The sequence below is a fragment of the Salmo salar genome, chromosome ssa01, assembly GCF_905237065.1.
Source record: "Salmo salar chromosome ssa01, Ssal_v3.1, whole genome shotgun sequence".
NCBI classification, from domain to species: Eukaryota; Metazoa; Chordata; class Actinopteri; order Salmoniformes; family Salmonidae; genus Salmo; species Salmo salar.
In genome coordinates, this window is record NC_059442.1 from 162,650,152 (window position 1) to 162,661,582 (window position 11,431).

Here is an 11,431-nt window from a genome sequence, read left to right on the forward strand (position 1 = left end):
CGCAGTATCAATTAATAAGGTTGATGGAACAGATCCGAATGTTTAGCTTCAAATGTTGATAAACTATTATTTCTTCACATTTTAAGTGCAGCAATGTGCACACGGCAGTAGGCCTACACGCAAATGTTCCAAATTACAATTTGCGGGAATACACCATTCTAAAATGTGCACTGCACATGCAAGCTGTTTCATGGACAGAGATGGAAATATCAGTTCAGAATTTTGAAAGAGGGGAGATCTAAAGATGCAACAACTTTCATGGGTTGCTAATATGGCTAGGAAAATGTGGTCCCATGTGGCTCAGTTGGTAGAGCATGGTGTTTGCAACGCCAGGGTTGTGGGTTCGTTTCCCACGGGGGACCATTACGGAGAAAAAATTAATGAAATGTATGCATTCACTACTACTGTAAGTCGCTCTGGATAAGAGCGTCTGCTAAATGACTAAAATGTAAATGTAAAATGCCTTTGACTGCTAGACAATGAAAGAAAGTTGAAAGAAAACCCTTAGAACAGGAGAACGCAAATGAAGAAGTCTTTATAAAATAATTGCCTTCATGTTTCTATGGTGGGATTTTGGCTATAGGCTACTTTGAAGCAAGGTAAGACATGTCTCATAATATGAGGTAAAACATCCAGGTTTCAAACAATTAAGGAACAGGAAAAATATAGCAATGCTAATGATAGGTCTAACCGTCTTCTGGTAGATTGAAAGGCTTTCCCTAAAACTGCCCATGAAATGTTAACTAGCTACATAGCTACGAAGTAGCCTATGCCCACCTGGAAAAAATATATAATGATTATTTGCATCAATCCAGTGGCCACTCCCTCTCATGTGCACACTGCTAACCAAATAACAGTGGTAGGTGTTTATACAGTTGAATCTACAATCCAAAATCAAAATGTGTTTGATTTTTCCCAGTCTTCAAAAGTGTTCTACTGATGTGGTTTAAGCATTGCTGCATTGCTGTTTTTCTATTAAAATAGTGTGAGATTGAGAGAAAAAATGAGCAAAATCTGAAACCTGTGAATTTCTGACTCCGTTGACAGCCTCATTTCTCTGTTTCAATAGTAGGACTACTATTAGCCTACTGAACAGTACAGCTTGGGTTGGCCAGACTGTGAAAGATCAATATGGAATTCATCATTTTTAGATCCTTCAGAGTGTATGTCACTGTTTGTCATATAATTTTTCACACAGGGCGCCTTTCCTTCACCCGGCGGGCGTTTTGAAATTGTGGGGCAAAATTAGAGTATACTCACTTTTCCGGGCACCACTACACTACTCGGTGCAGTGGGACCTCTTACCCAGATTGGTGCAGGGGGAATCTACCCATCATCTCAGGCATGCAAGGACACCCGATACGCTCTCTGTTTACAGTTGACGGCCTCGACACATCTGCCACAAACACAAAGATCCGCTTCCCTGTTTGTGTGATATCAATACACACAATGAGACACATGGCTGATCTCACGCCACAGATGTTTATCTGTTTTTGTGAATGAGGGATCTTTTGTCCAGGCTGCAGTGTATGAGGGTATGGAGAGTGTGTGTGTCAAAATAATGTACCTTGGAGAATACGGGCATCGATCCCGCTACCTCTCGCATGCTAAGCGAGCGCTCTACCATTTGAGCTAATTCCCCAGCTGTTAGAAGTGGCCACAAGGAGTATTGTAGAAGCTTCCGCCCTGGCCACGGGATCCTCTTGGCTTACTTGGTAACTTACTCGCTAGCAGTTGCTGAGCCGTCATGACTCGTAACAGCTGTCATTTCTGGCAAGTTGGGCTGGTTAGCTCAGTTGGTCAGAGTGTGGTGCCAAGGTTGTAGGTTCAATCCCTGTACTTGCCATAAGTTGTTTTTTGAGTGCTTATGGTCTGTACCCCTTGCAGATGGAGGGAGGGATGGAGAGAGAGAGAGAGACTCTGAAATACCTTGCTATACACATTGGAATATGTATCCAAACCCTTCCATAGATAATAGAATGAATGCAGCCATGGCATCTGACAGGTGTAGGCCTATCAAACGGCTGAGAGGTACCAGCTGTAAATGTAAAAACTCTGTAGTAACAGAGATCAATTCAAAAGCTGTTACATAATATTATTGTCTAGACTAGAGCCATACTGTAACACCTAGCTAGGGGCAGTGCATCAAAAACAAGTCATATTGACTAGAGGTCGACCGATTATGATTTTTCACCACCGATACCGATTATTGGAGGACCAAAAAAAAGCCGATCCCGATTAATCAGACAATTTTTTTATTTATTTATTTGAAATAATGACAATTACAACAATACTGAATGAACACTTATTTAACTTAATATAATACATCAATAAAATCAATTTAGCCTCAAATAAATAATGAAACATGTTCAATTTGGTTTAAATAATGCAAAAACAAAGTGTTGGAGAAGAAAGTAAAAGTGCATTATGTGTGTCAAGTCCTCCTCTTGTTCACCATCCAAAGGACACAGGGACAACTCAATTTTCCAACTCAATCTTTTTTATTTTTAGTTTGCCTTCAGTTGGTTGGTCTGTCCAGTAATTTAGCCAGTAAATTAGCCAGTAAATTAGCCAGTAAATTAGCTTGTAAACCTTTAAAGACAGAACAAAAAGTTACCATCTTAATTAAACATTTTAATTAACTTAAATTAGTTTAAACATTTAAATAACATTATAAATAACTAAGATGAATTAACCATTTAAGCCTTTTACCATTGGCGTCTTTGGACTGAACCTGTGAGTGAACTTGGAGTTTTCCCTCTGAAGTTTGTTCTTCTGAATGACTGATGCCCTCCATGCCTTCACAGGTGCTCCAAATAAGTGAAAATGATTGATCAGGTGACAAGCAGCCGGTTTGCTGCTGCTGGTGCACTCTGGGAAGTGTAGTTCTTTGACTCACTCCTGATATTCAGCTCAACAATGTGCCATGTAAGAAAGCTAACGTTTAAGTTCCTTTCTCAGAACATGGGAACATATGAAAGCTGGTGGTTCCTTTTAACATGAGTCTTCAATATTCCCAGGTAAGAAGTTTTAGGTTGTAGTTATTATAGGAATTATAGGACTATTTCTCTCTATATGATTTGTATTTCATATACCTTTGACTATTGGATGTTCTTATAGGCACTTTAGTATTGCCAGGGTAACAGTATAGCTATTTTGTGTGCTATTTTGAATGAATGCTTACGAGCCTGCTGGAGCCTACCATCGCTCAGTCAGACTGCTCTATCAAATCATAGACTTAATTATAACATAGTAACACACAGAAACACGAGCCTTAGATCATTAATATGGTTGAATCCGGAAACTATCACGTTTATTCTTTCAGTGAAATACGGAACCGTTCCGTATTTTACCTAACGGGTGGCATCCATAAGTCTAAATGTTCCTGTTACATTGCACAACCTTACATGTTATGTCATAATTACGTAAAATTCTGGCAAATTAGTTCGCAACGAGCCAGGCGGCCCAAACTGTTGCATATACCCTGACTCTGCGTGCAATGAACGGAAGAGAAGTGACAATTTCACCTGGTTAATATTGCCTGCTAACCTGGATTTCTTTTAGCTAAATATGCAGGTTTAAAAATATATAATTCTGTGTATTGATTTTAAGGCATTGATGTTTATGGTTAGGTACAGTCGTGCAACGAATGTGCTTTTTTCGCAAATGCGCTTTTGTTTAAATCATCCCCCGTTTGGCGAAGTCGGCTGTCATTGTTAGGAAGAAATAGCCTTCACAGTTCGCAGTGAGCCAGGTGGCCCAAATTGCTACATATACCCTGACTCTGTTGCAGAGGTGACACATTTTCCCTAGTTAAAAGAAATTCATGTTAGCAGGCAATATTAACTAAAGATGCAGGTTTAAAAATATATACTTGTGTATTGATTTTAAGAAAGACATTGATATTTATGGTTAGGTACAAGTTGGAGCAACGACAGACCTTTTTCGCTAATGCGCACCGCATTGATTATATGCAACGCAGGACAGGCTAGATAAACTAGTAATATCATCAACCATGTGTAGTTAACTAGTGATTATGATTGATTGATTGATTGTTTTTATAAGATAAGCTTAATGCTAGCTAGCAACTTTCCTTGGCTTCTTACTGCATTCACGTAACAGGCAGGCTCCTCGTGGAGTGCAATGTAAAGCAGGTGGTTAGAGCGTAGGACTAGTTAACCTTAAGGTTGCATCCCCAAGCTGACAAGGTAAAAATCTGTCGTTCTGCCCCTGAACAAGGCAGTTAACCCACCGTTCCTAGGCCCTCATTGAAAATAAGAATGTGTTCTTAACCTCTTGGGGCTAGGTGGGACGCTAGCGTGCCACCCGTGGTGCACTCCATCAACAGCAGGTGCATTTCAAGAGCGGCAAATTTGAATCCAAATAAATGTCAAAATTCAAATTTTTCAAAAATACAACTATGTTACACCATTTGAAAGATAAACATCTCCTTAATCTAACCACGTTTTACGATTTCAAAAAGGTTTTACGGCGAAAGCATAAATTTAGAGTATGTTAGGACAGTACATTTACAAGAGTTGTGTGTAATGTTTTGTCAAGTCAAAGACAGGGTCACCAAAACCATAAAACCAGCTAAAATGATACACTAACCTTTTACAATCTCCATCAGATGACACTCCTAGGACATTATGTTAGACAATGCATGCATTTTTAGTTCTATCAAGTTGATATTTATATCCAAAAACAGCGTTTTACTATGGCATTGATGTTGAGGAAATCGTTTCCCTCCAATAACCGGCAGTCAAGTCAGCGTCACAAATTAAATAATTAAAATTAGAAAACATTGGTAAAATATTATATTGTCATTTAAAGAATTATAGATTTACATCTTTTGAACGCAATCAACTTGCCAGATTTAAAAATAACCTTACTGGGAAATCACACTTTGCAATAATCTGAGCACTGCGCCCAGAAAAATACGCGTTGCGATACAGACTAGACGTCATGTTGGGGAGATCTAAAATCGAAAATACTATGTAAATAATCCATTACCTTTGATTCTCTTCATCAGATGTCACTTCCAGGTATCACAGGTCCATAACGAATGTAGTTTTGTTCAAAAAAGCTCATCATTTATGTCCAAAAATCTCCGTCTCGTTAGCACATGATGTAAGCCAGCCGGACTTCTCGTCATGAACGAGGGGAAAAAATATATTTCCGTTCGTTCAAACATGTCAAACGTTGTATAGCATAAATCATTAGGGCCTTTTTTAACCAGAACATGAATAATATTCAAGGTGGACGAATGCATACTCTTTTATAACGTATTGGAACGAGGGTACCCAACATCAACTCGCGCGCAAGGTGTCTAATGGGCCATCATCGTTCCATGGCTCTTGTTCGGTCAGATCTCCCTCCAGAAGACTCAAAACACTTTGTAAAGGCTGGTGACATCTAGTGGAAGCAATAGGAAGTGCCAAAATATTCCTAAACCCCTGTGTTTTTCAATGGGATAGGTTTAAAGTCAATACAACACATCAGGTATCCACTTCCTGTCAGAAAATGTCTCAGGGTTTTGCCTGCCAAATGAGTTCTGTTATACTCACAGACACCATTCAAACAGTTTTGGAAACTTTAGAGTGTTTTCTATCCATATATAATAAGTATATGCATATTGTAGTTACTGGGTAGGATTAGTAACCAGATTAAATCGGGTACATTTTTTTTATCCAGACGTGCAAATGCTGCCCCCTAGACCCAACAGGTTAACTGACTTGCCTAGTTAAAAAATATTTATATAAAAAAAATAGAAAATCGGCAAATCGGTGGACAAAAATACCGATTTACCGATTGTTATGAAAACTTGAAATCGGCCCTAATTAATCGGCCATTCCGATTAATCGGTCGACCTCTAATATTGACACACAGTATTGATAGTACACCAAGGTTAGCTAGTGTACTGTCTTGCACATCCCTGCATAATGTGCGGTGTCACAGTTTGGAAGCAGGACTGGGGACAACTTTGTCCAGAGCTCCCAAAACCCTGGGCTATTTCCCAGCCGTATTGATCCTTCCATGACAGACAAAAGACTAAATGAGGACACAGATATTGATCTGAAACTGGATTAAAAACGAATCTGAAATATACTCTGAGAGTTTAGGTATCTGTGGATATGTTAGTATCGTTGTTGTATTCCTAGAAGCCACATGCCCTGTAACTGTATCCTGTCTTCCTACCTTTTTTCTGTTTAGACCAGTTACCCAGTGCTATTTGTGGATGTCACTGTAGTTTACTTAGTAACAAAACAAAAGTATACTGACTTTCATTAGGCTGCAAAGGTATGAGTTATTATTTATTAGTCTACAGCAGATCACTGAATGACAATCAAAACTAACTAGTAAATAGAACTAGTGATGTTATGTTCTCTGACATCTTGAACAACTAGCTGTTGCTTCAAGTTGGCCGATATATCTCCAAACCACTAAGTGGTGTCTATCCAAACCAGTAAGGGGTGTCCATGACAACATAGCACACTCTTGTTTTGTTTTATGGTAAAAACACACACTGCTTTCAACAGGTCCGTAGAATAGAAGAAACCATAGAACCAAACACAACAACAGCCAGGTTTGTTCAAATATTGTTTGACTTTCACCCTGATAAGAAAGATCTATGTCTGGCTTTGTATAAGTGAATAGACTATACTAAACTGTCTTTCTCTCTCTCTCTCTCTCTCTCTCTCTCGCTCTCTCTCTCGCTCTCTCTCTCGCTCTCGTCCCGTGCTACTACCTCTGGCTTAGAGATTTTCATTTTATTGCCCTCTTGCATGTGTATCCTACCTACCTGCAAAGCGTTTCACAATAAGGCTTGGTTTTGTCTTGCCAACACAATTAAGTTAATTCAACGCAATGAATGCCTCTTCCCCTTTTTATCACCAGGTTTGTTTTATTCATGGCATTGTGCTCCTTTATACATGCCTGGAGGGGATTTAAAGGATCTAAGAATGATGGTTTTGTGGTCTCAGTGCTGTGTCAACATGTCCAACAGAAGAGTTACCTGTGTACAACCATACCATAGACTCAGAGAGTGACTGGCCGGGTCTGAATACCCATACTAGCGTACTACATAAACTGAATACTTATTTTGGCGTTTTATCCTGTAGAATTCACACGTCTTTTCCCACTCACGTGTTTGACGGCAGCTGATAATTAGATAAATTGACGCGCTGTAGCAAAATTAACGCATGACGATAGTCAAAGCAATCGCACGTTAGGTGAAATTTCACACACTATAAAACATTTTCTTTTTCGTAAACTAACTGGTGGTGAATCATCTCCATCATCATCATCATCCTCATCACCATCATCTCCATCATCATCATCATCATCATCATCACTATCCTCACCATCATCATCATCACCACCATCTAATTGTTCTACTTTTGGATTTAACCAGGATAGTTCACTCAGCAACAATGATCCAATACAACAGTCCATGAATTGACTTAAGTCACCTCCTAAACTCAATGTCCAACCCTGCAAAACAGAGTAAATTATCCCAGGTAAACTAACTGGTAGCGTGAGGTCTCAAGTAAACTAACTGGTAGGGTGGGGTCTCAGGTAAACTAACTGGTAGCGTGGGGTCTCAGGTAAACTAACTGGTAGGGTGAGGTCTAAACTAACTGGTAGGGTGAGGTCTAAACTAACTGGTAGGGTGAGGTCTCAGGTAAACTAACTGGTAGGGTGATGTCTCAGGTAAACTAACTGGTAGTGTGAGGTCTCAGGTAAACTAACTGGTAGGGTGATGTCTCAGGTAAATTAACTGGTAGGGTGAGGTCTAAACTAACTGGTAGGGTGAGGTCTAAACTAACTGATAGGGTGAGGTCTCAGGTAAACTAACTGGTAGGGTGATGTCTAAACTAACTGGTAGGGTGGGGTCTAAACTAACTGGTAGGGTGAGGTCTAAACTAACTGGTAGCGTGAGGTCTCAGGTAAACTAACTGGTAGTGTGGGGTCTAAACTAACTGGTAGGGTGGGGTCTAAACTAACTGGTAGGGTGAAGTCTAAACTAACTGGTAGGGTGAGGTCTAAACTAACTGGTAGGGTGAAGTCTAAACTAACTGGTAGGGTGAAGTCTAAACTAACTGGTAGGGTGAAGTCTAAACTAACTGGTAGGGTGAGGTCTAAACTAACTGGTAGGGTGAAGTCTCAGGTAAACTAACTGGTAGCATGAGGTCTCAAGTAAACTAACTGGTAGCATGAGGTCTCAGGAAAGCTAATTTGTGGGGTGAGGTCTCAGGTAAACTAACTGCTGGGGTGAGGTCTCAGGTAAACTAACTGCTGGGGTGAGGTCTCAGGTAAACTAACTAGTTGGGTGAGGTCTAAACTAACAGGTAGTGTGAAGTCTCAGGTAAACTAACAGGTAGTGTGAGGTCTAAACTAACAGGTAGTGTGAAGTCTCAGGTAAATTAACTGGTAGGGTGAGGTCTAAACTAACTGGTAGGGTGAGGTCTAAACTAACTGGTAGGGTGAGGTCTAAACTAACAGGTAGTGTGAGGTCTAAACTAACTGGTAGCGTGAAGTCTCAGGTAAATGAACTGGTAGGGTGAGGTCTAAACTAACTGGTAGGGTGAGGTCTAAACTAACTGATAGGGTGAGGTCTCAGGTAAACTAACTGGTAGGGTGATGTCTAAACTAACTGGTAGGGTGGGGTCTAAACTAACTGGTAGGGTGAGGTCTAAACTAACTGGTAGCGTGAGGTCTCAGGTAAACTAACTGGGAGTGTGGGGTCTAAACTAACTGGTAGGGTGAGGTCTAAACTAACTGGTAGGGTGGGGTCTAAACTAACTGGTAGGGTGAAGTCTAAACTAACTGGTAGGGTGAAGTCTAAACTAACTGGTAGGGTGAAGTCTAAACTAACTGGTAGGGTGAGGTCTAAACTAACTGGTAGGGTGAAGTCTAAACTAACTGGTAGGGTGAGGTCTAAACTAACTGGTAGGGTGAAGTCTAAACTAACTGGTAGGGTGAGGTCTAAACTAACTGGTAGGGTGAAGTCTCAGGTAAACTAACTGGTAGCGTGAGGTCTCAGGTAAACTAACTGGTAGGGTGGGGTCTAAACTAACTGGTAGGATGAGGTCTAAACTAACTGGTAGGGTGAGGTCTAAACTAACTGGTAGGGTGAAGTCTAAACTAACTGGTAGGGTGAAGTCTAAACTAACTGGTAGGGTGAAGTCTAAACTAACTGGTAGGGTGAAGTCTAAACTAACTGGTAGGGTGAAGTCTAAACTAACTGGTAGGGTGAGGTCTAAACTAACTGATAGGGTGAAGTCTAAACTAACGGGTAGGGTGAAGTCTAAACTAACTGGTAGGGTGAAGTCTAAACTAACTGGTAGGGTGAAGTCTAAACTAACTGGTAGGGTGAGGTCTAAACTAACTGGTAGGGTGAAGTCTCAGGTAAACTAACTGGTAGCATGAGGTCTCAAGTAAACTAACTGGTAGCATGAGGTCTCAGGAAAGCTAATTTGTGGGGTGAGGTCTCAGGTAAACTAACTGCTGGGGTGAGGTCTCAGGTAAACTAACTGCTGGGGTGAGGTCTCAGGTAAACTAACTAGTTGGGTGAGGTCTAAACTAACAGGTAGTGTGAAGTCTCAGGTAAACTAACAGGTAGTGTGAGGTCTAAACTAACAGGTAGTGTGAAGTCTCAGGTAAATTAACTGGTAGGGTGAGGTCTAAACTAACTGGTAGGGTGAGGTCTAAACTAACTGGTAGAGTGAGGTCTAAACTAACAGGTAGTGTGAGGTCTAAACTAACTGGTAGCGTGAAGTCTCAGGTAAATGAACTGGTAGGGTGAGGTCTAAACTAACTGGTAGGGTGAGGTCTAAACTAACTGGTAGGGTGAGGTCTAAACTAACAGGTCGTGTGAAGTCTCAGGTAAACTAACTGGTAGTGTGAGGTCTAAACTAACTGGTAGGGTGAGGTCTAAACTAACTGGTAGGGTGAGGTCTAAACTAACTGGTAGGGTGAGGTCTAAACTAACTGGTAGGGTGAGGTCTAAACTAACTAGTAGGGTGAGGTCTAAACTAACTGGTAGGGTGAGGTCTAAACTAACTGGTAGGGTGAGGTCGAAACTAACTGGTAGGGTGAAGTCTCAGGTAAACTAACTGGTAGGGTGAGGTCTAAACTAACTGGTAGGGTGAGGTCTCAGGTAAACTAACTGGTAGGATGAGTTCTAAATTAACTGGTAGCGCGATGTCTCAGGTAAACTAACTGGTACCGTGAGGTCTCAGGTAAACTAACTGGTAGTGTGAGGTCTCAAGTAAATTAACTGGTAGGGTGAGGTCTCAGGTAAACTAACTGAGACCTCACGCTACCATTCAAAACTGTAATATGTTATGCTTCACAGAGTCGTGGCTGAACAATGACACTATCAACATACAGCTGGCTGGTTATACGCTGTACCGGCAGGATAGAACAGTAGCGTCTGGTAAGACAAGGGGCGGCGGACTATGTATTTTTGTAAATAACAGTTGGTGCACGATATCTAAGGAAGTCTCAAGCTATTACTCACCTGAGGTAGAGTATCTCATGATAAATTTACCTTTATTTAATTAGGCAAGTCAGTTAAGAACAAATTCTTATTTTCAATGACAGCCTAGGAACAGTGGGTTAACTGCCTTGTTCAGGGGCAGAACAACAGATTTTCACCTTGTTAGCTCAGGGATTTGATCTTGCAACCTTTCCGGTTACTAGTCCAACGCTCTAACCACTAGGCTACCTGCCACCCCATAAGCTGTAGACCACACTATCTACCTAGAGAGTTTTCATCTGTATTTTTCATAGCTGTTTACATACCACCACAGACTGAGGCTGGCATTAAGACCGCATTGAATGAGCTGTATTCCCCCACAAGCAAACAAGAAAACGCTCACCCAGAGGCGGCGCTCCTAGTAGCCGGGGACTCAAATGCAGGGAAACTTAAATCCATTTTACCAAATTTCTATGTTAAATTTGCAACCAGAGGGAAAAAATCTCTGGACCACCTTTACTCCACACACAGAGACTCTCCATCGCCCTCCATTTGGAAAATCTGACCATAATTCTATCCTCCTGATTCCAGTTTACAATCAAAAATTAAAGCAGGAATCACCAGTGACTCGATCAATGAAAAAGTGGTCAGATGAAGCAGATGCTAAGCTACAGGACTGTTTTGCTAGCACAGACTGGAATATATTCCGGGATTCCTCCGATGGCATTAAGGAGTACACCACATAAGTCATTGGCTTCATCAATAAGTGCATCGATGACGTTGTCCCCACAGTGACCGTACGTACATACCCCAACCAGAAGCCATGGATTACAGGCAACATCGGCACTGAACTAAAGGCTAGAGCTGCCTCTTTCAAGGAGCGGGACTCTGACCCAGAAGCTTACAAGAAATCCCGCTATGCCCTCCGACGAACCATCAAACAGGCAA

The 11,431-nt window shown here is 41.1% G+C and overlaps 1 non-coding gene across 1 annotated transcript; it reads right to left on the reverse strand.

The window, feature by feature from the left end:
- Nucleotides 1-1,569: 1,569 nt before the first annotated feature.
- Nucleotides 1,570-1,642, reverse strand: trnaa-agc (transfer RNA alanine (anticodon AGC)). Its single transcript has one exon. It is a non-coding gene; the product is annotated as a tRNA-Ala (tRNA).
- Nucleotides 1,643-11,431: the final 9,789 nt, after the last annotated feature.